At 40.3% G+C, this 27,133-nt stretch overlaps 1 long non-coding RNA gene across 2 annotated transcripts in view; it reads right to left on the reverse strand.

The window, feature by feature from the left end:
• Positions 1–9,965: 9,965 nt before the first annotated feature.
• Positions 9,966–27,133, reverse strand: part of LOC120317439 — a 74,896-nt gene continuing 57,728 nt past the window's right edge. For both annotated transcript variants that reach the window (XR_005559233.1, XR_005559232.1), the window contains 3 exons: positions 19,412–19,573; positions 14,017–14,052; positions 9,966–11,110 (listed from right to left, as the gene is read on the reverse strand). This is a non-coding gene — a long non-coding RNA (uncharacterized LOC120317439). The remainder of the gene's footprint in view (positions 11,111–14,016; positions 14,053–19,411; positions 19,574–27,133) is intronic.

The raw sequence follows: 27,133 nt of genomic DNA on the forward strand, positions 1-27,133 counted from the left end.
TGCATTGGTCAAATATGTCTATTTTTGAAGGGTCCTTGGTGCTCTCTGAGCTTGCTTGTTTTCTTGCAGACGTTTTATTACCCCAAACTAAGTAACATCTTCAGTGCTCTGATGATGTTACCTAGTTACCAGAGCATTGATGATGTTACCTAGTTTGGGTCATGAAATGTCTGCAGGAAAACAAGCAAGCTCAGAGAGCACCAAGGACCCTTCAAAATAGACATATTTGACCAATGCAAGACAGGGTAGTCCATTATCCTTGAGCTCACAATAACAATCTCAACCCTGAGCGACAAATATTCTCCTTTATTGTGTCTATATTTGCCAGGACACCAATGTATTTCAGCCTTCCTTGGTCTACTCTAGCATTCACCTGCCAAGAAGGGAAAATTCTCCACTCTCTCCCCTTCTGCTGGATGAAAGCCCTCAATGACACGCCCAGTGTGACAACTTGGTCTGCTATTTTTTCTTTCTTTCTTTCCATTATTGCTTGTTTAAAAGCCCCCTTTCATTCCAGCCTGTGCTTACTCTTTATGTCACTTTATATAACTCCAATAGGTAACATTTTCTTATGTTTTATTTCTCTGAAATATTTCTTTAATGCCACCCTACGCCAACATTAGCTCGAGTGTAGATGATGCCATTACGATATAAAGACAAGTAGAACCCCTACATCATAAAATAAACAAGCAGATAAATCAAAGCTGATGGTACGTCTGGAGCCACAAATCCTTCCAGCTCTATGATTCTATGAGTAAGCTAACTTGAACCCAACAGAGTACCATAGATATTTTGCATGTTGCTGAACTACATCCCCCAGCATTCCTCACAATTGGCTTTGCTGGTGGGAACTGCTTAAATTGCGGACTAGCAACAACTGGAAGGCCAAACTACTAAGCTGCTATAATACCTAAGGAATTTTTAAAATGGTTTACTTTGATACCCCAAGTGAAGCCATGTTTTAGGCAGGACTGGACTTTAGATACACGGGAATTTGTGAATGAAACCACATGTTCTCCAGGGGTTCTGATCCACCTCTTTGAAGGAGGTCATCAGTATTAGGGAATCGGCAAGTTGGCTTTTTAATACACTCCTGTAAAATTCAGGGTGGATTGAACTGTCAACCTTGATTACTCTTGATTACAAAGGCAGTTATGATCAATTACATTAAGATAGAAGCTCATCTTCTAATTTTTGAGTTTCCAGTTATGGAGAAACTGAAACCGTGTTAAGCTATAGTTTGTTCAGCCATGGTCTGCTGGCAAATGCACTGGAGAATTTATGCCTTATACGTAGTTGACAAACTAAAGAGATTGAGTTTACACAATATGTTTAGTCAACTCTACGCAAATTATGTTATGATTTAGTATGATATATGACCCAATAAGAAAGGTGGACTAGAAATACTTTTGTTTGATCCCATGGAATTATTCTCATCTCCTGTTGTTGAAAGAGTACCATGAGTTACAATACGTCTACACACTGCTTGCACACTTTTCTATTCATGATTTATGGAACAATAAAAATGACATGCTACGCCATTAACAAAGGCAGGCAAAGTACAGTGGAACTCACTCAACACCCTGAACTCAACCAAGCAAACCATATGATTTACTGTAGAGTATGAATCAGATCAATCTTTACCCTAATTAAAGCACTGTTTCAATCTATCACTATACAGTATCTTCACCAGGTTCCCCAAAAGATTTCTGCACATGGATTGGTTACTGCTTAGATTTTTTTTTAGATCAGTTTGTATCCAACCTTTCATTCAAAACAGTCTCATAGGATCCCATCTTCATGTAAGGTCCACATACTGTTAGCAACATGAGTTTTATAGGTAGTCCAGATCAATTTCCTATGGCCAAGATAAGAAACTGAAATATAATTCCAAAGAACACTTCTATTTTCATTTATAATGCAAAACCTTAATGAAGACCAATGGAGTTGGCATAAAATTAAGTCTTTGGCAGAAGTTCATTCTTCTTTGGGGACAATGTTGCTATCTATAGGTGAAAGAGCCATTCCTGAAAACATCTTACAAGCTTGATTAATGTAGATAATAGTAGCAAAAATATTGAAATCTTTTATTCTATTGGTACATAGCTATTCTAACAGGTGTTTTACCTAGGGAGATGCAAAAAAACAAAAACCCATCACCAAAGAAAAAGAGCAGATGTGTCACCAAGAGAGAGAACCAGACACTGAGCTACATAAAATCTGCTTGTGCTAATATGTATGTACAGGTGCAAATTAAGGAAGGGAGGGTATTTAATTTAAAGAGAAATAGAATCTTTCTCACTTTTGTGGAGAAGATTGATCAGGTGCACACCAACTTCAGCTTCTCTGATGAACTCAGAAAATCAGGACGGGAAGGCAGTTTTTTTCAGAACAAATGTCAAATAAACCTTCACTCTTCTTGGCTCTCCTCTTCCAAGTTAAAGTCTCTGTCAAGTTGCGATTGATTCCTGATTGTTTATGAACTCATCCATCCATTTTTTGTGGCAATAGCACATGTTTGGTTTGCCTCTATTGTCTTCGTTTAACACTATCTAGTTAAATAGTGTTACTATAGAGCAGGGGTGTCAAACTGATGTGTCACGCGTAAGTTGTGCCCACTCCATTGCCAGCAACAGCAAATTGTCCCAATACATTGTGTGATGTCACGTGACATCATGAGTTTGACATTTCTGCTATAGATAAACTGTTGATGGCCCACAGTCTTGGGGCTAACCAAGAATCTCCTATCCAGGTGCTGGTTTGGTTTTTCTGCCCAGACAAAATCAGCTTAATGCTGGTTACTTCCTCTTGGTGCCCCAACACTACAGAGCATTCAAGAAAACAAAGGTATTTTGACTTCGGAGATTTTCACACACACAAACATATACATACATACACACAAACACACGCACACACACGGGAGAGGGAGTGAAAGAGAGAGGGAGGGGGAGAGGGAGGGAGCGAGACAGAGGGAGAGAGAAAGAGAAACATTTCTCTCATAATTTTAGAGACTGTAATACAGGTAGTTCTCGACTTACTAAGGTCTTGGTGAGCGTTCAAAGTTACAACAGCACTGAAAAAAGTAACTTATGACCATTTTTCACACTTATGACCATTGCAGCATCCCCATGGTCACGTGATTTACATTCAGATGCTTGACAACTGACTCATATTTGTGATTGTTGCATGGGATCATGGGATCCCCTTTTGTGATCTTCTGACAAGCAAAGTCAATGGAGGAAGCCAGCTTCACTTAACAACCCTGTCACTAATTTAACAACTGCGGGAATTCACTCAACAAATGTGGCACGAGAAATTGTAAAATGGGGCAAAACTCAATTGACAAATTTCTCACTTAGCAACATACATTTTGGGCTCCTTGTTGGTTGTGAGTCAAGGACTGCCTGTACCTTACTAGCTTGTCTTGAGAAAGCATTTACTTCTCCCCATCCCAAATCTGACCTTCAAAATGAGCACAGGTTCACAACAGGACTATTTTCACGGAACACATATACATTTATTATTCACAACAAGCAGGGCCCAGCTTAAGTAGACAACGCTCTTTCATGCCATTGATGGCTGGCGTGGTAGCTAAATCCCATTTTAAGCACTGGTTCATTTGACTTTAGCCTTTCCTAAGCTGAAATTCCCAAGTGTGTTGGAGTACAACTTATTACCGTCGGTGAATGATGGGAGTAGTAGTCTGAACATCCAGAGTGAAACACTTTAGGGAAGATTTGGGGGGCAAGATTTAATAATTTAGTAATAATAAATGGACGGAAGAATGGATTGAAACAGATCTCAAGGCCTTCTCTCCAGCAGATCATACATTAAATAAATATTTTCTTTGTCTCAGCGTTAGACTGATCTGCATATGCTTTTTTAAAAAATACAGATTCACATTTTTCCCCACAATACATTCATAGGATTAAAACAATGCTGCCATCTTATTTTCCAAAGATATCATTGTCTCTGAAGAGTATCTTGAGAAACCTGGAAAGGTGCTCAGATAAACATGGAAAAAGAAGAGATTTCCTTGTATTTTGCTTCTATATCTTATACTAAGTATGGAAAGACTTGGGATATCACCATCTCAAAACCTTTTTTTGCTCATGTCAAAGAAAGAAATATATAAGCACAATTAAGATAATTGTATTATCTTAAAAGGCTTCGGTATATCAGAGAGACAACTATGACTGAAAAAAAAGTGAGTTTGCAGTTGTGTTCACATAAATTAGCAGAAGTATCTCTACTATATGCCAAGCTTGATTAGGGTTAATATTAGTTACTTGTGTGCATATGTGTGGCTGAATGTGTGCTATGAATCCAGACCATAACAGAAAATAAGTCATATTAGTAAGCTGTTTTATTGTGTTTCCATGAATGTAGCATTAATCAAGCAACGATAAATACTCTTAAACTTTGGGATTTCCCGGAGTCAGTTTTAAAAATGACCTGAGTAAACATCGGTGCAAAACTAAGCATTTTGAGACAACTAGAAAAAGGAAATTTGATTAGAAAGCCGTTTTGAAAGAGAAGATTTTCCCTCTCTCTGCCAATTACATTCAACAATTCTGCATCCGCTATGAATGTGGTTTTCAAGCAGCTTGCATTAGTCTTTTCAAGAGACTTGTCAAACAATGTGAAATAGAGACAGGGTCAAAATAAAAGTATCTTGTGACTGTTGGCGTTCGGTCAATTGCATCTAGATTTCTTCATTAAGCTACTCATAGTTTTTCCAAACATTCAAAAATTAGAAATATATTCTTCTATAACCTCCTTTTTACATTTCAAAAAAAAAAAAACCCAAACAAACCTGTAACTATTAATACGCTGGGGAGAAAAAGAATATTTATAATTCTTGAGATACTTGCAGGGACTGGATCAAAATGTTGTGGAAATCCTTGCTAAATGCAGGAGACCATCTCATTAGGCCCAAATTTAGGAAAAAAATGTATCCCTGGGCAGGTGGTCATTTGTTTTGTTGCATTTACATGTTCACAGAAAGAGATATGCCATTTTTAAGGAGCATAGCATTTTATCTTTCTCTGTGCCCCCCATCCCTCTAGCTATCTAGCTAAACATACATCCGTTGATAGAAGACGATAACTCATAATAAAATGTGATTCTTCTAATTTGAATATCATCAAATAAGCCTCAGGAACAAAGAGTGTTAATAACACCAGATTATTAAAAACAACAAGAACAATTACCCTAACTAGCTACGGTGAGAATTTTGCTGCGGATTTACATCAGCAAAGATAATAAGAGAGAGAAACGTTACCTGGCTCCATATTGGATCATGCATTCTCCACTGTAACTTTTTGACTCTTCACGCAGATGGAGGAATAACTGTTCCAGCTGCTGAGATTGTTTTAAAAAAAAATATAAGAGGGAGGAGAAAGAAACCCTCAGCAGAGATCTTTAGAGAAAGCTATTCCCTCAGTGCCCCAGCTGGACGCTCAACTGCCAGCTTGAGCTGCTCCCCTTGCCAAGTTTGCTGATTTTGCCTTTCGGTTTATTGTTTCTTTTGCTACCGCTAAGACCACACAGCTGCTAACAGGGGATAGCAAATAATAATCTAGATAGATAGTAGAGAGAGAGAAGGAGAGAGAGAGAAGGAGAGAGAGAGGGAGGAATGTATTTGTAGCTCAGGGTTGAAATATAGGATGCTTGGTGCTCTCTGAGCTTGGTTGTTTTCCTGCAGACGTTTCATTACCCAAACTAGGTAACATCACCAGGGCTAGTAAGGAGTGCAGTTTGCTGTCATTTTATATTCTAGAATATAGTATAGAATATGGACTCCTTACTAGCCTTGATGATGTTACCTAGTTTGGGTAATGAAACGTCTTAAAAAAACAACAACCAAAAGCATCAAGGATCCTTGGGAGAGATAACTGGATAACTGGATAGATAGATAGATAGATAGATAGATAGATAGATAGATAGATAGATAGATAGATAGATAGATAGATAGATAGATAGATAGACAGACAGACAGACAGACAGACAGACAGACAGATAGACAGACAGACATTATATCACATCAAAGGACATGAAAGCTTGAAACCAAAAGAATGAAAATAATCTTTCTTTCTTTCTTTTTCTTTCTTTCTTTCTTTCTTTCTTTCTTTCTTTCTTTCTTTCTTTCTTTCTTTCTTTCTTTGCTTTCTTTCTGTCTGTCTTTTTTCCTAAGACTTTTGATGTTCTGCCTTCTACAGTTGCCTCTGGGGAGGAGAATTAATGGCTACAGCCAAATCAGTGTCAAAATCCAGAATGGAAATGGAAACTGGTTCAAATGCAATCACATTTCGGAGTTTTTTCAATCCCATAAAAAAAATGGGGGAAATAATTCAGAGGGTCGCTATTGCTTTTTTAATGCAACAACCTGGCTGAAAATGGTGGTGTAGAGAATTCCCTAGCAAATAATGTGGGATTTTTTTTTTTTACCATATTCATTGAAGAGACATGGAAGAATGATCTAATAATGGGTGACCTTCGTGAGAAATCTATTTTTTCTAAATAGTTTGGATCATCTATATATAGTAACCTGTAGAAAAATATACAGAGTGGTTAACTATATTATAAGTAATATACTATTGTAAATACTGTTTATTTCTAAGTACACTATTTGTTTATGCACATATAATTAGAACTCTATATTGTGTACAGACCAGAGTTTGACAAGCAAGTAATGTTGTCCTGTCAAAAACAATATACTTTACATTTCAATGAAGACTTTAATTAATCCATCAATCCATTTTTTTTAAAAACTGGAACATGAAAAGAAATACCCAGAATGACTTAGTCCATAGCATGGATGTTCCAAAAAGAATCAATACCAAATAAAAAATAAAAAAATTGAAGAGAGGGTCTTTTTTGTTCCCTTTTTTTAAAACTAAGTTTAAAAAACTTAAACTAAGCATGAAACGCAAAATCAAAAAAATAAATAAATATTGCAACATTGATCAGATGCTAGATTTTAGTTTGTGGGGCCCCTCCCTGAACCCTAGATAACTCTTGTGGACTTTTAATTTGAAATAAGTTCAAAAAGATGGATGGATGGATGGATGGGCGGATGGAGATACAGATAGACAGGCAGGCAGGCAGATATAGATATAGACAAATAGGCAGATGGATAATTACTAGATAGATAGATAGATAGATAGATAGATAGATAGATAGATAGATAGATAGATACCAGTAGATATCGGTAGATAGATAAGATGATAAATTAGGTAGATGCCAGATGTTTAAAACAACAATTACAGCAAGATGGAGAAAATCCCGCCTAGAGATGCAACAGACAAAAGAATAAGAAATAGAGATCATTTTACATTTCATTCAACTTCTACTGTGTAAAGAAGGTAATTTTTCTCTAAGAAACTGGCCAAAGGGGCCTTCAGACCTCTGCAGAGCTTAACAGCCAGCCCACCAAAAGAGCTTTTCTACATTTAAAAAAGAAATACCAAAGTGATAAAAAGAAATAAAGTAAAAGGTCCCGTCATCTAGTCCAGGACCAACATTCACTTATGGGGGAGTCTCTTACAGGATTTCGAACAGAAAACCTTCTATTTGTATGCATGTGTGTATATGCGCGTGCACATGCACACACGCGTGCACACACACACACACATAGATGCACACAAAGATATCAATGCACACACACAAAAGCACCACCTTGAAGTGGAAGAGGTCAGATTATTTTCCTCCCTGTTTTGTCGAGACACGAAAGTAACCCAAAGAGTAGCTTTTCAGACAAAATTGATTCTGATGTGGAATCACAGACGGACCCAGACAAAACCTTCTCTCTCTCTCTCTCTCTCTCTCTCTCTCTCTCTCTCTCTCTCTCTCTCTCTCTCTCTCTCTCTCTCTCAACACACATCTGTAGCCTTCACCCACCTTTCCAAAAACTCTGTTGCACATGTATATCTATCTATCTATCTATCTATCTATCTATCTATCTATCTATCTATCTATCTATCATAGGGCTTAGTATTGGAGCAAAAAATAAAAAATTATATATATGGGGGTGTCAAAATCGGAATTTGGAATAGGAAATCTGAGATTGTTAGTTGCCTTGGAATAACTCAAGGGAGACAGTTTCTGTTTGGTGCAGAAGCCTGGTGAAATATATGTATAATTTTTTGCTCCAATACAAAGCCCTACTTAACTTTGCAAAGACAAGGAACATCTGTTTGAATGGCAGCCAATTTCAAGTCTTTCCGAAAAAGCAAAATGGAATTTTTAAAAAAGAAAAAGGGAAAAACAAAAAGAAATTCATATATATATAATATATATATATATATAATATCTATCTATCTATCTATATATATATACATACATACATATATTAATCTCCCTCCTATTCGCTCTCCCTGTGGCCCACAGCCCTTTTGGAGTTCATCCTTTTCCAGCCACAATTTCACCAGGCTTCTCACCAAACAGAACTCTCTCCCTTGAGTTATTCCAAGGCAACTAACAATCTCCAATTTCCTATTCCAAATTCCGATTTTTGACACCCCCACCCACCCACCCACCCAGCCATATTAATTTCCTTTCTTCTTTCTCTTACACCCCCCCCAAATGCAACGTACCTTCATCGCCACTCCTCCCAAAGGAGTTTATTCTTCAGTTGTCAAGTTAAAAAAAAAAAAAAACTGTGGGAGGGGTAGAAAGGGGGGGGAACCCCACGGGAAGGTTTTGGGGGAGGGACAGGAAGAAAAAAAATTCAGGGACCGGAGCTCTCTTTCTTTTGTTTTACTAGTTCTCGTCTAAAAATAATAATTAAAGGAAAAACCCTGCAAGCAAACGCCTTCCAAATTGTTTAACAAACAACAGGCTTTCGCTGGTGTTTCAGCACCTCAAAGAGGGGAAGTGAAAAAAAAAAAGAGGGGGGGAAATAGGTGGGGAATCTCTGTTCCAAATTGGAAAGAAACTGGGAAAAACCCCAGTTCTCTAGAGGTTTCTCTGCATGAAAAAGTCCTGAGTTCCTCACCTCCCACATTTCCAAAGGGGTGTGGGGAGAAACACCTCTGCCCCCCCCCAACTAATTAATTCCCCTCATTGGACCCCAGGACACAAAGATTCAGTGGAAAATAAACTATTTTTTTTTTAATGAAAAGGCATGTTTTATTGCGTGCGAAATTTGGGGGATGGCCTTAGGGATGTGCGCGCACACAGACTCACACACACACACACAGAGACACACACACAGACATGCACACATGGACATGGCCCCCTCTGCCCTTGCCAACATTTTTAAAAAGATGTCAGACAAGTTGCTAAGGAGACTTGCAGAAAGTCGGGATGCCAGCACCATGTCTTTGCCTCGTTCGCTGATACAGAATTCCATCTTGCATTCTGATCACGCTCTGCTGCGGCACAGGAACACCAATGCTTTGCAGTAATCCTGGTTTTTAATGCGTCAATGGGCAAAGCAAAATGTTATCTGTATCATCTTTCAAATTTAGCAAGTTGAGAGAGAAGGAGGGAGGGAAGGAGAGAGAAAGAGAAAGAGAGAAAGAGAGAGAGAGGGAGAAGAGAGATGTTCAGAAAAGAACTGGGCCGTTTTTTTCAAACGGGGGAACAGGAAGGAAAGGAACCAAATGTTTTAATATGTTGCTTTCATTTGGAATAGAAACATGTATGTATGTAATATGTACGTGTGTGTTTGTGTGTGTGGCTGGATGGTGATAGATAGATAAAGAGAGAGAGAGAGAGACAGACAGATATATAGATATAGTCCAAATTATATGGCAATGTTATGTTTTACAACTCTTGAATGCAAAATTGGAATAGATATATATAAGCATGTAATATACAAACATATGTATCTGTCTGTCTCTGTCAGTCTCTCGATAGATAGATAGATAGATAGATAGATAGATAGATAGATAGATAGATAGATAGATAGATAGATAGATAGATAGATAGATAGATGATCTGATTGACTGATCGATAGACAGACAGAAAGATAGACAGGCAGGCAGACAGATAGCTAGATATTCCAAATTATATGGCAATCTTCATAAGGGATCATGTTTTGCATCTCTTGAATGCAAAACACTGGGATACATATATCTATGTAATACCTATGTGTCTCTGTCTGTCTGTCTGTCTATTTATCATCTATCTCTATATGGCAATCTTCATAAGGGAATCACATTTTGCATGTCATGAATGTAAATTTTTTTTTATAAAAGCATCCTTAAACGTCTGGCTTTCTGTCTGTCGCCTTTTGATGGGACTCTGCATCGTCTGGCTGGGGTTGCCAGCCCACTGCTCAATCATTCCTTCTCTCTCCGCAGCATTTTCCCCAATGCAAAACCAATTTTCTTGCCCCAGCCCAGAGCAGCTGGAGACATAATACGCTGCTGTTAATAAAAGACAAAAAAAAGCAACTGGTTTTTCCTTTTCTTTTGTACGGTGTCACGTTGGCCTTTGAGATGAGGAGGGGGTGCTTTTACTGTAAAAAAAAAAAAATCAAAGAGGTTGGAACCCACATCCCTACCTCGAGCGATGGACATTGGGGACAAATCTCTCCTCTCTTTGTCCAACCCCTTCAGAGATAGCCATGCCTGGGCTAAGAGAAGAATAAACAGTTGGGTTTTTGAGTTCCATTCTTTTCTCTCTTTTAATAAGTAAGTCTGGGACTGAAATTTACATTTTCTTTCAGTGCTCAGTCACACACCAAGTTCCTTTTCTTCCTTTCAGCTTTTCTCCCCCTTCGTCTTTGGAGCAATATTGTGTGTCAGGAATTCTTAATTTATCCTTGCAGTCAAGGAGGAAGGTGGCACTATAAATTTGTGTGCTGCAGGGTATGTGCGCGCGGCAAAGAATCGGCTCGAGAAATAAATGGACCCACCTTCCCCCAGAAAACTCTGCCCTGCTTCCCAAAGGTGTTCGACGTTCAAGCTCATTGGATTACAACTTCGTTTAAAGCAGGAGGCTTTCTAATCATGCCGCAACCCCAAAAGTCAAGTTAACAGGATTCCACGGAGCCTGTTTTGCTTCCCACCATCATCTGGGACCAGCAAACTTTGCATAATGTCTTTGGGGTTGAAAATCTCTTACCAGTTCGTCGGAGGGTGGGGGAGCAAAGCATCACCTGCAAGAGGTCAGAGAAGGGCACCCCACTCAAATTAGACCGCAAAGCCCACCGAAACACTGAGCATGCTCACAAGAGGTTCACAGGTATCTTCATTCCAAGTCGTGTCTTTGAAAGGCCAAAGGAATGCATCAAGGGACAGTTTTGCTGCTTTTTGAAAATCTGCCCACCTCAGGGAATGACCAGCCTTGCTAAGAAGTCCCTGACATTTTATCACAATGTTTCTTCCTCCCAAATCTAGATAATTTCCAGCAGATATAAGCCTGGATTCAGAACTGAAAATTGTTGTGGTCAAATGTCCCTGAGAAGAATGGGGATCCTTTTCTTAAAGTTGCTGAAGAATTCTTTCCCTCCCTGCTGAGAATCTGATGGAGACACATCTCCTGGAAACATGGCTGTCCCTTAGTCACCAATTCCTAGAAAGCTCATTCTTTGGATGTCCTCAGCTGTCCACGATTCCTCTCCGGGGACTTCCTCAACTTCCGAGAAGCCGTGTTTAGTACGCCAGCGGAAGCAGAAAAAAATCTTTCCCAGGAAGGAAACTATTCTCCTTACAGTTGTATTTCTATCTTCGGTTGACATGGCTTGGATTGAACTTCTTTTGGCTTGGAATTCTGTCCTAGATCCTAAACCTTTCTCTTTCTGTGTCATCTTCTATAGTTCCTGCTCTGAAGAGTTTCCTAATGGAAAATCTGTCTTTCTACTATGCAAGAGGCCTTCATAGTCTTTAGCCTTAAAGAAGAGCCTGTGCGGTATCATAGCAAAAGCTTTGTCTCTTTCCTGCTGGAAGAAGCAAGTAAGAGGAAGGAAACAACATTCTTCTGAATGGTCAGGGAGCCTCCCACACACGAAATAGGGAACAGTCTGAAAATGTTCAGTACAACTTTCAAACCTTCTCCATTTAGATCAGTGGTTCTCAACCTGTGGGTCGGGACCCCGTTTGGGGTCGAACGACCATTTCACGGGGGTCGCCAAACAACGCAGTCCGCCATTTTTTTCCCCCTTTTCCTTAGCTGTGCTACTCCCTTTTATTCTATTGGCTTTTGAAAGCCAATAGAATAGACTCTCTTGAATAGAGTCTAATTCTATTGGCTTTCCAAAGCCAATAAGAATTGTCCAGGCTGTCTCTGCCCTGCTGAGCCCGCCAAAAGTCCCATTCTGCAAACGGTTCTGCACCAGTTGAGTAGTCCTCAACTTACGACTGGTTGAGTAGTCCTCGACTTACAACCAGTTGAGGGTCGTGGCATTAAAAAGGTTGAGAACCACTGATTTAGATTGTGATAAATGTTGACTATGAAATGCGACATGTGAGCAGACGTTGGTCTGAAGATGAGGGAAACAGATTCTGGAGAGAAACCAGTCAACCATCAGATTCTTGGAGGAGAGATTCCCTAGAAGTTGCTGGGAGGACTTAGTATCCCTTCTCTGCCCTGCCAACTCATACAGATAATTGTCCATGGACTTCTCCTTTCTCCCCAATTTCAACAAATGATTGGCGCTAGTCAGTCACATAATGCGAATATAACATACGTGGCAAATTCAAATTTTGTGCCCAGGACTTGGCTCAAAAAGACTGAAATCTTATTAATATTAAAACTGACTCCTAGTCCTGGTTGCATCTTCGCTTTTTACCAAATAAGACTTTTCCCATTATTTTTAGCTTCTGAGATTCTTTATGAATCATCAAGGCACTACAAGGAAGCAGAAGGGACGCTTAACGTTCAACTTACGCTGATATGCCCAACTTAAATCCAACTTTTGCATGAAATGACAAGTGAAATTAAGAGAATGAATGAAGAGGAATGATCTGGAGGAGGAGAAAAGGAAAAAAAAAATTCCGGTGGAAAGCAATATCTTCTGTTTTCCCTTTCATGTTAAGTTCTCATTCATGGTTTCCAAACCAAAGTATCAAATATTCTGTGGGAAAGAGGAATGGTGCAACTGTGGGTCAAACAGTGGCTGCCCCAGGAAAGTTTAAAACATGCAAAAAAAAAAAAGAGGGGGTATAAAACGTAGACATAAAAAGAAAGATAAGCAGCTCATAGAATCCTAGGGCTGGAAGGGACGTTGGAGGTCTTCTAGTCCAACCCTCTGCCCAAGGCAGGAATCCTTATAAAATCCCATACAAACAATTGTCCAAACTTTTTTTTTTTTGAAAAAAAAACTCAAGCAATGGAGCATCCACAACTCTTGGAGGCAAGTTGATTAACTATTGTTGCTGTCCTCCTTATTTCCAAGTTGTATCACCTTCTGACCAGCCTTTACCTGTTGCTTCTTGTCCTACCCCTAGGTGCTATGGAGAATAAATTGATGTCCTCTTCCATGTGACAGCCCTTCAAGTCATGGAAGATCCTGTCTCCCCTAAGCTTTCTTTTCAGGTACTATTCTCCAAAGCACTTGAAGGCAGGACAAGCAGCCATGGATGGAAACTAACCAAGGAGAGAAGCAACCTAGAACTAAGGAGAAATTTCCTGACAGTTAGAACAATTAATCAATGGAACAGCTTGCCTCCAAAAGTTGTGGGTGCTCCAACACTGGAAGTCTTTAAAAAGAGACTGGACAAGCATTTGTCTGGAATGGTTTAGGGTTTCCTGCAGGGGGTTAGTCTAGAAGACCTCCAAGGTGCCTTCCAACTCTGTTATTCTGTACTGTTCTATTCATTAGTCTAAACATACCTAGTTCTCTTAGCTCACTGTCTCATCCTCTTGTCTTGTAAGATCCCTTACCAAATACATTTGGGGGATTGGGGCTGGCAGACCAAAGGAAGTCTAGATAGCTGGTTTTCAAATTCTCCCAAGTCACTAAGATGGTAAATTGAGTGGATCTGCTTGCTCCCTTATCAGGTGAGGTAGAATCAGAATATATCTCCATTGGTAACCCCTGATGAAAAAAGAAATTTTACTTACTGATTGTGCCAAAGTCTGCTGTTTTGACTCCCAGCCCTGGAAAAGAAAGCAAAATACAGTCCATGTATTCGCAATGAAAAAATGTCAGACAAGTGAGCCAACCAATAGGCAAACACGTTCAAAAGGATTAATTCAAATTGTAAAAATGACCTTCTCCGGGAACATGAAGCTCAAGAAGTGTCAACGATTGGAGGAGCGTAGCTTTTCCTAACTAGACCCTACTAACTGTGTTGGATAGCAACTGGCTGAGGATGATGGGAGCTGTCCAACACATCGGAAGCATGGCATATTGAGAAAGAGTTGAGGATTGTAACCAGGGGCAGAAGAAAACCCCTTGCCTTCCTGCTCTTTTCATAGGCTTCCTAAAAGCCATCAGTTTGACCGCAGTGACCTTTTGGTCTTTGATCTTGCAGGCGGTTTTGACATTCTGAAGAAAGACTTTCACTTTCCCAGCAATTGAAAACAACTCTGTCTAAGTTTAAGGCAACCTTGTGGTTATGGGGAAGCAACTACAAAGGAAGCTTGGCAGGAAGAAGATGGAGTTGGAGAAAACCAAAGCTGATTTAAAAAAAAAAAAAAAAATCAAATCTCTTGAAAAAAACTGATTGGTCATATAAAGTGAAGATGGTTTGTGGTTTGCTCTTCCTTTCTGGGTCTGAATTCCTGGGGGTGAGGGGAGAAGCAACTCATGGAAATGATGGTGGACCTTGTTATATGGTTCATGGATGAATCACAAGCTACCGTGCAGTAGGTTCTTAGATGTCCTGTCCCTTTGTATTTTTTTAATATAAAGTTGATTAAAATTTTGAATAGAGAGTAAAAACTGAGAAGCAATATTTAGACTGAAAAAAAAGAAGAAAGAAAGGAAGGAAGGAAGGAAAGAAGGAAGGGAGGATAGAATAGGATAGAACAGGACAGGACAGGATAGGATAGAAATTACAAAATAGAATAGAATAAAATAGAAATTACAGACTAGACTAGAATAGACTAGAATATAGAGTAGAGTGGAGTGGAGTGGAGTGGAGTGGAGTGGAGTGGAGTGGAGTGGAGTGGAGTAGAGTAGAGTAGAGTAGAGTAGAGTAGAGTAGAGTAGAGTAGAGTAGAGTAGAGTAGAGTAGAGTAGAGTAGAGTAGAAATACATTTACATGTTATATTATAATATAAATCCTTCCATTCCCCACCCATCCAGCCAGAGCTGAAGGAGCTTGTTGGTTGAGAAGCGAGACGTCTTCAAAGAAAAGCAAGAAAATCCAGTTGCCTCCTGAAAAAAGCACCTTGGGGACAACCAGGACCTGGATGACGGAGAATCTCCACAGACATCTATCGAGACCTCAATTCAGCTGCCTCAAATTTGTTCCAGAACCGGCTGTGGTTTCACTTCCTGCCACATTTGCCGAGAGCCGTGACTCAGAGAAGCATCGCAAAGACAGGGGGAAGCTTTGCTGGGACTTTAAAGGAACAGTGGATGCAATTTCTCCTCCTCCCCCAACCCCCCCCCTCTTCCCAGCTTTCACTTTCAAAGAATATGGTTTCAATCAATACCCATCATCTTCGATGTTGCTCCCCATTTTGGGGTGGGTCAGAGGAGAAAGATCTACTCCCCTCTGATGAGAGAGCGACATATTTGCAAGTTGATCAGCAAGCCAAACCATGCTCTGGTTCATTCATAACCTGACTTCGTAAACAGTTAGTTAGCATGAATGAAGTGGGCGTGGGACTTTCTCGTAAGATCTGTCAAAGCAAAACGACGACAACACCCACCCCTATCAAGAAGCTTCCAGCTCGCAGATGTGACTGAAATATGCCACTCTTCTCTCTGGAGTCTAAGGCGGTATTTGCGCGTGTATTTATGCATTTGCATGTATGTATTTTTATCCTGCTTTTATTATTATTTTTATAAATAGCTCCAGGCAGGGAACATACCTAGACCTTCCTTCTCCTATTTTTCCCCACTACAACAACACTTTGAGGTGGGTTGGGCTGACAGAGAGAGGGATTGGCCGAAAGTCGCCCAGCTGGCTTTCATGCCTAAGTTGAGGCTAGAACTCACCTCTCCTAGTGATTGGCCCAAAGCCACCCAGATGACTCAATATCTAAGACAGGACTAGCACTCATCTCCTGATGATTGACCCAAAGTCATCCAACTGGCTTTCATGGCTAAGTGGGACTAGAACTTACCACCTGCTGGTGATTGACCAAAAGTCACCCAGCTAGCTTCCATGCATAAGACGGGAATTGAACTCACCCTTTCCTGGTGCTTGGCCAAAAGTCACCCAATTGGTTTTTGTTCCTAAGGAGGAACTAGAACTCACTAGCCCAAACTCATCAAGCTGGCTTTCATGCCTAAGGCAGGATTAGAACTTACAGTCTCCTGGTGACTGGCCCAAATAAAGCCCAAGCTGGGAAAATTGGATGTTGCATTATTTAAAGATGTATCAACTCTTTTCTAATGAAACCAGTGCTCCGTGGCTGGCTGAGGAAATCTGGGAGTTGAAGTCCCTAAGTTTTAAAGTTGCCAAATTTGGAGAGCCCTGTTCTAGTGCTTTTGAATGGCTGGGGCAGACCCAAAACATAGGTCCCATGACAAATCCCAACCATTTTCTTTTTCAATGGGAATTCCACAGAGAGGGCACACCAAGCTTCTCACACCCAAGGTAATACCACCAACCACGCTATCAGTATTTCAGAAAACTATGATAGGAGAAGATCGGAAGACCTTGGGGTGAGATGATAGCAGCATTCCAGTATTTGAGAGGCTGCCACAAAGAAGAAGGGGTCAGCTTATTTTTCAAAACACCAGAAGGCAAGACAAGAAACAATGGATGGAAATAATCAAGGAGAGAAGCAACCTAGAATTAAGGAGAAATTTCCTGACAGTGGGAACAATTAAATAGTGGAATGACTTGTCTCCAGAAGTTGTGGGTGTTCCATCACTGGAGGTTTTTAAGAAAAGACTGGACAGCCATTTGTCTGAAATGGTATGGGGTCTCCTGCTTGAGCAGGGGGATGGACTAGAAGACCTCCAAAGTCCCTTCCAGCTCTATTCTGATTACCTCTCCATGTTAGTCCTTTCTCTTTCCCCTCTTCCTTCTGAGGAAATGATAGTGTTGGCACACACAATTGAGGTTGAGTAGCAACGCTCCCTGTTTCCCTTCTTGGTTCCCCCAGCTGGGCACAGACATTTGTCTCTTCAGTTGTGCCTCTCCCAACACTCACTGCACACTTTGGAATGTGGTCACGTTGCTCCTAAGTGAATGCAAGCGATGACTCAAGCTTGCTAGATGAGGTTGTAAAATGAAATCCACGGACAGATTGTCAGAGGGAAAAATGAACCCTTTTCTTGCTTCTGCCTGGGTAAAAGGGGGGAGAATGGAGAAGGAGATGGCCTGAATCATTTCCTGAAGGAAAAAAAAAAGTTATGTAGCGTAATTGGGTGATTAACCCAGGAGCCATGCTTGACTCATATGGGAAAAAGGTCACGAATGATTCAATTTTTGTTTTTTGTTTTGTTTTTTTTTAAAGAAGAAAGTAATAAAATCTCATGCCAGTAAATGTTTATAAAAACAACCTGTTGCCAAAAAATGGGTGGATAGGTTCTACTTTAAAGCAAGTTTCTTTACTTCTCTTGCAAAGAAAGATGCACTGATGAGGTTATATAATTTGGCAATGAAACAGCTACAAGAAAATAACCAAGCTCAGAGAGCACCAAGGACCCTACAGTCCACCTCCTCCTCCTCCTCCTCCTCCTCCTCCTCCTCCTCTTCCTCTCCACAAATGCCATTTCTTTCTGGCACTGATGATGCTAGTTTGGCAATAAAACTAGAAAACAACCAAGCTCAGAGGGCATCAAGGGCCCTGCAAAGATGATAAAAGGTAGAAATAAATTGGGGGGCAAATCAAGGGGAATTAGAATTCCAAGGCAGAATGTGTGGAAAAAGAAAAGTAAATTTGTGGATTCTCTGAAACACATTAGGGATGAAAGGTGTTATCGTTAACAGTCGAGAAATTTCTCATTAGCTCTAGGTTGCTTCTCTCCTTGATTAGTTTCCATCCATTGTTCCTTGTCTTGCTTTTGTATTCGAATGTATTGTATTGTATTGTATTGAACACAAACCAAGATAATGCAAATAACAAAAGAATAAAATACAACACGATAGATATACGCATAGAAAGAAGAGTATCAATATGTATGGGTCACGTTTTGCCATTTTATTGCTCAATGAAGCCAATGGCCCAGAGCTTGAAGTTGCTGTAACTTCATTTCTGATATGAAATGTTAAAACTCTTAATAGAGCAGGTCAACTTCACAGGGTGCAAAAACAGAAGGCAAAGGATAATAGTCTCTCAAAGAAGAATAAACAGATCTAACTTAAGCCACTTTTTGAGATGACTTGCTCGGCATTGCTGGAATTGTGTCAAGTCTCCTTTATCCAAGCAGATTGCTGGTCTTTGGCCTTCTACAGGTGTGTCCCTAAATTGGGGGCTAGAACTCCTGGTCCACCTCTGCCTAGCAACCTGTTTGAAAGCACGCTTTCACGAGGATGTTCTAACTCATCCATTCTTGGCACAGAGGACAGCGAAGCCATTGTTTGCTTGGATACAATGATCCGAGTTTACCTTGCCAACTTAATGGCCTGAAAGAATGGCTGGGTTTGAGATAACTCTAAGAAAAAAGAAAAAAAATCAAGGTAATTTGCGGTGCTTTCTGTGCTAAAGGGAATTTGGCAATCCCACCAATGCATTCTGTCTGAGACCTGTTATGAGGATCCAGTTCTGCCTCAGGAAATATAGTTACGCCTAGGACAAGCTATGCCATTTCAGACCGTGTTACACATCGTTCAGTGGTTCTGCATGTCCTGGTAACATAGCACGATTTGAATAACATCTCTTACTGCCCTCTACTTTTCTGCATGGAATTTCATGGGATGGAGCAACAGATTTGACTTAGAATTTTAACATCACTGTAGGGCAGGGGTCTTCAAACCTGGGCCTTTTATGACTTGTGGACTTCAACTCCCAGAATTCCTCAGTCAGCGTGCCTGGCTGAGGAATTCTGGGAGTTGAAATCCACAAGTCATAAAAGGGCCAAGTTTGAAGATGCCTGCTCTAGGGTATCTGAGGCCTATTAATACACACTATTGCTAAGATCTTCTTGGGTGAGAAGAAGGAGGAGATGCAGCAATGGCTCACTTGATAACTTGAAAGAAGGGATATACAGAAGACCAGGCAAAGCCTGGAGGTGGAGTCAGGTGAGTAATCAGCCTAGAATCATTACGTTCCCACAAACAACCTAAGTCCAACCCCTCTTGAATTCCGTTGACTCTTATCTAGCCCCAATTTAGTGCATTAGTTCACTAGATTGTTGCCTAGAGGAATGACCAATAAATCATCTTACCTTTAATTCTATGTGTAGTCCCGATTCTTCGCACCTAACAGGAGGCTAGCCAGACATGGACCTTGCTGGGTTGAAAACAGGACAGTCCAATTTGTTTTCCTCTATGACATTATATTTTCATAATATTCACCAGAAAGAGAGCTCCCCTAGGTTCCCATTCATCTGGAAGGAGAGAAAAGTAGGAGCAATGTTAGATTATCATGGCCTTGGCAAAAAATTGATAGGTGGGGGAATCCTGAGCCAAATTCCACTTCAAAATTGAATAGCTGGATAACCATTAAGTAAGTCAGATTTAGTTGGCCCAAGCTTTAGGAAGAGGAGTGTAGTTAGAATTATGCATCATATTCTAAAATATGCTTTTGAAGGTCATAACAGAAGCATCTTGAAAGAGCAGTCCCAGCCAAGAAAGTGGCTGCGATAGCATTCAATATTAGGATATGATTCAGAAGACTGAATGCGATGTGGCTGGATTTGAGGGCCACACTGTGAGCTAAGGAACACCTGGTAGGGCAAGGATATATTGCTGAATGTTCCCATTCTTACAAAAAATAAATAAATGTTCTGAGCTGCTTAAAGAAAAAGAAACAATGGAGAATGAAAAGCCTCGCTTAAAAGGCGGTGCCTCTTAGGATAAGGTTACCCCGTGAGTTCAAGAGGGAAAATGCATTGCTATTGAAATACTCTGTGCTGGGTGTACTTCCGTATTTGCCAACAGTCTACTATCTGACCCAGGAATTCTTTTACTGGGGAGAGCTTAAAGGGGGCTATAAGTGCCGACAACCTTATTGAATTAAAAACGAAAGCCAAATCCACCACCTTGGGATGTCTTAGCAACCATGTTGCCCCCTCCAGCATTCCGACCCTCGACAGCTGCATTGGTAACTTGCAAAAGAGGGGGGGGGGGACGACAACTTTCATTGGATCTAAAGTCATTCAGAATCGCTTTCCTCCTTTCTTCCAGCCCTGGCCCCAAATATTGACATGGCCATTTATCTGTGCCCGTGACATTTCCTCTCCTCTTTATAATCTTCTCGGGCAAATAATGGCAGCTAATCCATCATCTGCACACATACAGGGGGGGGTGTTTTCAAGTTGCCAGGAACGGCCCACCCAGACAAGGGGGTCAACAGAAACTCTATTGGCTTGACCTAAATCCTCCACTTCACCCTGAAAAACACAAAGTCTCAAGTGTTCCGGGTCCAGCCCAAGGACCCCTTCACAAAGGTCTGCCTTAAGCCCCAGAGGAAGCCCTTCTGAGTTGTAAAACCCAGCAAATAACCATGAAAAAAAAAAAACACAGTGTGAGGGGTCCTTGGTGCTCTTTGAGTTTGCTTGTTTTCTAGCAGACGTTTCATTACCCAAACTAGGTAACATCCTAAGAAGCACTAATGATGTTACCCAGTTTGGGTAATGAAACGTCTGCAAGAAAACAACCCAGCTCAGAGAGCACCAAGGTTCCCACAGTCTTCCTCCTCCTCCTCCTCTTCCTCCTCCTCTTCCTCCTCCTCCTCCCTGTAAACCCCACTCCCTTTTATCACTAGTTGGGTAATGAAATATCTGCAAGAAAATAACCAAGCTCAGAGAACACCAAGAACCACACAGTTCTCCTCCTTCTCCTTCTCCTCCTTCTCCTTCTCCTTCTCCTTCTCCTTCCCCTCCTCCTCCTCCTCCCTGCAAACCCCACTCCCTTTTAGCACTGATGATGTTACTTAGTTGGGTAATGAAATGTCTGCAAGAAAACAACCAAGCTCAGAGAACACCAAGAACCACACAGTTCTTCTCCTTCTCCTTCTCCTTCTTCTCTTCCTCCAACACTGGAAGTTTTTAAGAAGAGATGGACAGCCATTTGTCTGAAATGGTATAGGGTTTCCTGCCTGAGTAGGGGGTTGGACTAGATGACCTCCAAGGTTCCTTCCAACTTTATGATTATAATTATAATTATTATTATTACCATCATCAACATCATTCCTCTTCCCTTCCTCCTCCTCCCTGCAAACTCCACTCACTTTTAGCATTGATGATGTTATCTAGTTGGGTAATGAAATGTCTGCAAGAAAACAACCAAGCTCAGAGAACACCAAGAACCACACAGTTCTCCTCCTTCTCCTTCTCCTTGCAAATCTCACTCCCTTCCAGCACTGATGATGTTACCAGTTTGGGTCATGAAACATCTGCAAGAAAACAAGCAAGCTCAGAGAGCACCAAGGACCGTGCATCTCAACCCTGAGCTACAAATATTCTCCTTGATTGAAAAAGGAGTGTGCTAGGAGTGGTAAGGAAGGGTCTGAATCAATGCATCCCATGTAAACTGGGACATAATAAATGCCAAACCAATAGCATGATATACAGGTAATCCTCAATTTACAACCCTTTGTTTAGCGACCGTTCAAAGTTACAACAGCACTTAAAAAGGGGTGGTTCTCACACTTACAACCCTCACAGCATCACCGTCATATGATCAAAATTTAGGCACTTGGAAGAGTCACGGGTCACGGGATCGTCATATGGGACTTTCCCAGCCGACGTCTGACAAGCCAAGTCAAGAGGGAAACTGGATTTTCTTAGCAACTGCAGCAATTTGCTTAAAACCTATGACAAAGAGGTTGTAAAATGGGGCCTGATTCACTTAACGACCGCCTTGCTTAGCACCAGAAATTCTGGTTCCCATTGTGGCTGTGAGCAGAGCTCTGCTTATGGTGCCTTATTTTTCCCAATATTCTCCTGATATTTATTATCACCATTTGCATGCTGCCCCAGTGAAACAACGTCACCCAGGCCTGTCAATTTAGACTTCTTTATGGCCAACTTCTATCCTCCATGGAGAACAAAGTCAGAATGCAAGATCACATTTTTTTCTAATGTGATGTCCTCCCTTTGCACCTGTCATATGATGTTATGTTTTTTCCAAGGACTCTCCTTATTTCTTGATCTATTCCAGTTCCTTCATTTTGACTTTGGGAGAAACAAAAAAAAAAGAACTGTGGTTGGATATCCCGTCAGCTGGGCCAAATGGAGATAAGGAGCCTTTGAAGTCCTAGAGGCCTGTTTTGAATGTTGATAGCATGGAAGGCATCTCACCCTCCCTGGCTAATTTCACAATAGATACTTCTTGAAAGCAAGTGGTGAGGGAATTTCTCACAGCCCCTATTGGCTTCCAGGATACTGTATATCTCAGTGTCTCTCGGCTCCTTCTTTTCCCCTAGGTTAGAAGGACACACAAGTCAAATTCTGGGCTTCAATCATCTTCCTTCCTTTCTTTCTTTCTTTCTTTCTTTCTTTCTTTCTTTCTTTCTTTCTTTCTTTCTTTCTTTCTTTCTTTCTTTCTTTCTCCCTTCCTTCCTTCCTTCCTTTCTTTCTAAAAACTTTCTAAGACCGCAGCTGGAATACTGCAGCCAATTTTGGTCACCATATCACAAAAAAAGATGTTGAGAGTTTAGAAAAATTTCAGAGAAGAGCAACTGAGATGATCCAAGACCTGGAGACTAAAACATACGAAGAATGGCTGCAGGACTTGGGTTTGGCTAGTCTAAAGAAAAGAAGAAATAGGGGAGACACGATAGCAGTTTTCCAGTATCTGAGGGGCTGCCACAAGGCAGAGGGGGACAGGTTGTTCACCAGAGCACCAGAGGGAAGGACGAGAAAGAATGGCTGGAAACTGATCAAAGAGAGAAGCAACCTGAAATTAAGGAGAAACTTCCTGACACTGAAGACAATCAATCAATGGAACAGCTTACCCCCAGAAATCGTGGATGCTCCATCACTGGAGATTTTTAAGAAGAGACTAGACAGTCACCTGTCTGAGACAGTATACGTTCTCCTGCTTGAGCAGGGGGCTGGACTAGAAGACCTCCAAGGTCCCTTCCAGCTCTAGTCTAGTTTAGTCTAGTCTAGTCTAATCTAGTCTAGTCTAGTCTAGTCTATCCTTATCCTTATCCTTATCCTATTTTCTATGAAAAAGCTTACAGGGCTCAGAAGAATTCTGTAAAGAAAGATGTAGGCAGGTAATTTGCTTTCTAGCAAGTCAGTTTCCTATTTCATTTTTACTTATTTTTTTAAAAAATTAAACTCAGCTAAGACAGGAGGGTTTAAGACTTTAGGGCCCCCCAGGTAGAGGGGCACAAGTGTCCTGCTCTGCCGTGTCAGCACATAATTTTGTCTGATTGAGGGAAATGCCACGCTGTGTGAAATTTCAATTTTTTGCAAAGAGAAATCCCCACATCCAACTCCTAGATAAAAATCCTTACCCAAATTTTGCAAGTTCAGAGTGTATGTTGGTATAAACAAAGAAGAAATAGATCTACCTGGATCTGAATGGTGTAACACAGGTTCATACATGCCATTTTATTCTGATACAATCAGAGCTCCTCTTTGAATCAAACCTTCAAGTTGAATCGTCAAGATTCCCTTCAAAGGTTTGATGGGAGTTTTTACACACATGCTTTTACTGGATCACATCACAAATTCAGTTTGCACTGATAATTCAAATAGAATTGCAAATTCAAATTGGATCTTTGATTTGCATCCTTCTAATTTAGTAGGTCTGGTCTGGGCTCAAAAGCTAAGCAAGTTTAGCTTGGGTTCATGCTCAGATGGGTGAATGCCAAACCATTCTAGGGCTTAGGGTTGTTAGAGCACTTGAAAAAGACAACAGGAAGCCATTTCTGGATTGTTGCTCAGCCAACTACAGAGATACATCTCATCTGGGATCAAACTCACGTTAAAAGAAGTTCTACTTTTTTTGCTTTTTATGTAGAAATGCTTGCAAACAGCCTGAAAGCTTGATGAAATCTGCAAGGATTCCAAATGTTTGCTTCTTTTGAGTGCCATTATTCCCATAATAACAGAAATCTATTATTGTAGCATATGCAGCCTGTTCTGCTTCCAGTTAAATGTGAATATTCACAGTTCAACCACCATGCAACAAACTCTCAGAAAAGAGCAATAAGTAAGCTATATAAAATTTATCTCAACCTGGGCTTTGTTATTGTTTTACAGATTTCCTGTTTGTTCCTTTGTAACAAAGGAAGGGAAAAGATGAAAAAGAGAGAGGGGATCTTCTCAAAATGAGTGTTAAAAGTAGCTTGCGTATCAAATATAATATCCAATGTGCTTCAGGTTCTTTTCGAGATTTCTAAAATTGTTTCCTTCTCTCTTCTTTAAAACGACCCCTAACCCAACATTCTGATCCCTTTAATAACTTCCTGGAAGAAGTGATAAGAAAAATCCTGGACTGTGCTGAGATGGACAAATTAACAAAAGAGATAAAAGAAAAGGAAGACACAGAGTACTATTTAATATGGAATAAGTGGTACGACTGGTTGGAGACTAGAAATAATAGAGGAGAATAAATGTGGAAAGGCCAAAAGTGGAAAATGTGTGTATAATAATGTATAGTAAAAATAATATGTATTATTTTTAGTATGAAGTATAGAATGAAGGAAGAAAAATGTAAACAAGAAACAACGGGACAACAAGGACAAATATATTTAAAGAAGAATAAGGGGGGGGGGGAATGTAAATAATAGATTACCGTTACGAAATTGCTGTTAAAAAAAAAAAAGGAGGAGCACACACTGTGTGTGTATGTGTGTTATGTTTTGTTTTGTCTGGTTTCGTTGGTTTAAAAAATAAAAAATATAATAATTTTTTTTAAAAAGGGGCAATGAAATAATAATAATAATAACTTCCTGGAATTTTTGACCAAATGTTTCATATTTTGAATTATCATTTGCTGTGGGTTTGTTCATATCTTCCGAACTCTAACCATACCTTTACCACCCAATGCATGCTAACATTGTTTAAATTTTCTGTTTCAGCTGGGGAGTATGCAAATTGCAGTGCCTAAAAACAGGTCCCTGTGTATTATCTGAAATGGGTACAAAAATAACTCTGGTCAAATTAGACACTGGGGAAAAGCCGGACGGACACGAGGCAGGCAATAGCTGCTCAGCTAGTCTGCATTTTCAGCACAAAGGTGTGGTTGTGTATCCTTTGAAGGCCATGAAATGTGCAAGTCAGTGCCACCTAGTGGTTAGGAGCAGTGGTGGGATTCAAATAGGGGAACAACCGGTTCTCTGTGTGGATGCCGCTTCCAGAGGTCTGTTCTGGGCCTGGGCAACGAATAATTAGCTACCGGTTCTGCCGAAGTGGTGCGAACTGGCTGAATCCCACCCTGGTTAGGAGTAGGAAAGAGAATGGAAAAAGATGGATTAAACCTACTTGCCACTTTCAAGAAAGTTACGGGGTCTCTAACATGACTCCAAGATCATTTTCATGGCCAACAACTGCCAGTTTGATGTATATCGGAAGCCAGGCCTCCATCTATCTATTTTGTTTGTTTGTGGTTAAATCACTTCACACTTTCATTGAATCACAAATTCCATTTCACTGACCTTTAACCAAGTGGATGAGTTCACTATGGGATTCCTTCCAATCCTTTTTATTTCAACCATCCTCAATTTGATGTCCGGAGCAAACTTGAACATTTCCTTGTTGTTTTTCTCACTCTAGGTTGTTCATGATGAAACTAAAAAGCAGCCAGCCTCTTAATATAGAATCTCGCTGGTTTTTGCATTCCTCTGCTGAAAGATTCTTCGCCTCTTTAACTGCAAAGCCGGAACCTGCATCTGCCCTTTTATCTCATGCCAAGTTTACTCACAACTTTCAGGAAGAACTTGATCAAAAGCTTTTAAATGTCCAAGTGCAATATCTACAGAATCACCATCACACCCCTCATTGCTAACTGTCAAAAGGTTAAAATGATACAGAGAAAGGACTCATTTTTACAGAAGAAATCTTGAATTCCAGACTTCTTTAAGAATTGTCATTGTTACCAAGAGAATCAATGGTGTAGTAAACTAAATAATAATAATAAACTCAAAAAGCAATATTTTTATTATGATTGTGATGAAATTGTGGAGGCCATGCTTGGTAAGCTAAAGAAACAGGTTGAAAAATAAACAGCATGGATTTTAAAAAATTAACAGTGCAACCCTCTTCTGGGAGAAGGCAGAAATCAAAGGCACAAGAATAGAAAAGGCCTTGGAATAGAAGTTGATTAAAAACCAATTATAAATATAAATCAGCAGCGTGATGTGGCTAACAAAAGGACAAATGCAATTTTGCGCTACATCAACAGGGTTCCAGAGCTGGGTTGCATCCAAACTGAATACATTTTTAAAAATGTATTTTATGAATCACAGTAAGCAAGAATTTCCACTTTCTTCTGTTTGGGCGGACTTCACTCCAATGACAGTATCTCAATCCTGAAACGTGTTCTGAAAAGAATCACTAGAAAGATCAGGGATGATCTTGGGAAGAGGGATTAAAAAAGATGTAACGAAGTTTAGCTGTGACAGAAGATTGAACTGCCACTCATAAGGCAGCAACTCTTCAAAGAAACGGAAAGGTGCTACCAAACCTGTATTTTTTATTTATTTATTTTGGAGTACCGGGCATGAGAAAATGATTTTAAGTTTCAGCAAGGCATATTCTGACTGAATGTTAGGGGGGGGGAGAAACTTTCTAAAAGTAGCAGTACTTCAAGAGTAGAACAAGAAGCTGAGCAGTAGAAAGATGATTTTGAGGAACAAAGTTTAAACCTCTCCTTCAACCCAAATTAGACAGCAAAGCTCTCGGAGCACAGTCATGGCCCGCTTGCAGTCTTTTTCTGGATCACATGACTTGGGAAAACGGCACCATTTCCAATCCAATGACAGTTTT

The sequence above is a fragment of the Crotalus tigris genome, unplaced genomic scaffold (genome assembly GCF_016545835.1).
Source record: "Crotalus tigris isolate CLP2741 ecotype Arizona unplaced genomic scaffold, ASM1654583v1 scf7180000019649.48550810456:505611, whole genome shotgun sequence".
NCBI classification, from domain to species: Eukaryota; Metazoa; Chordata; class Lepidosauria; order Squamata; family Viperidae; genus Crotalus; species Crotalus tigris.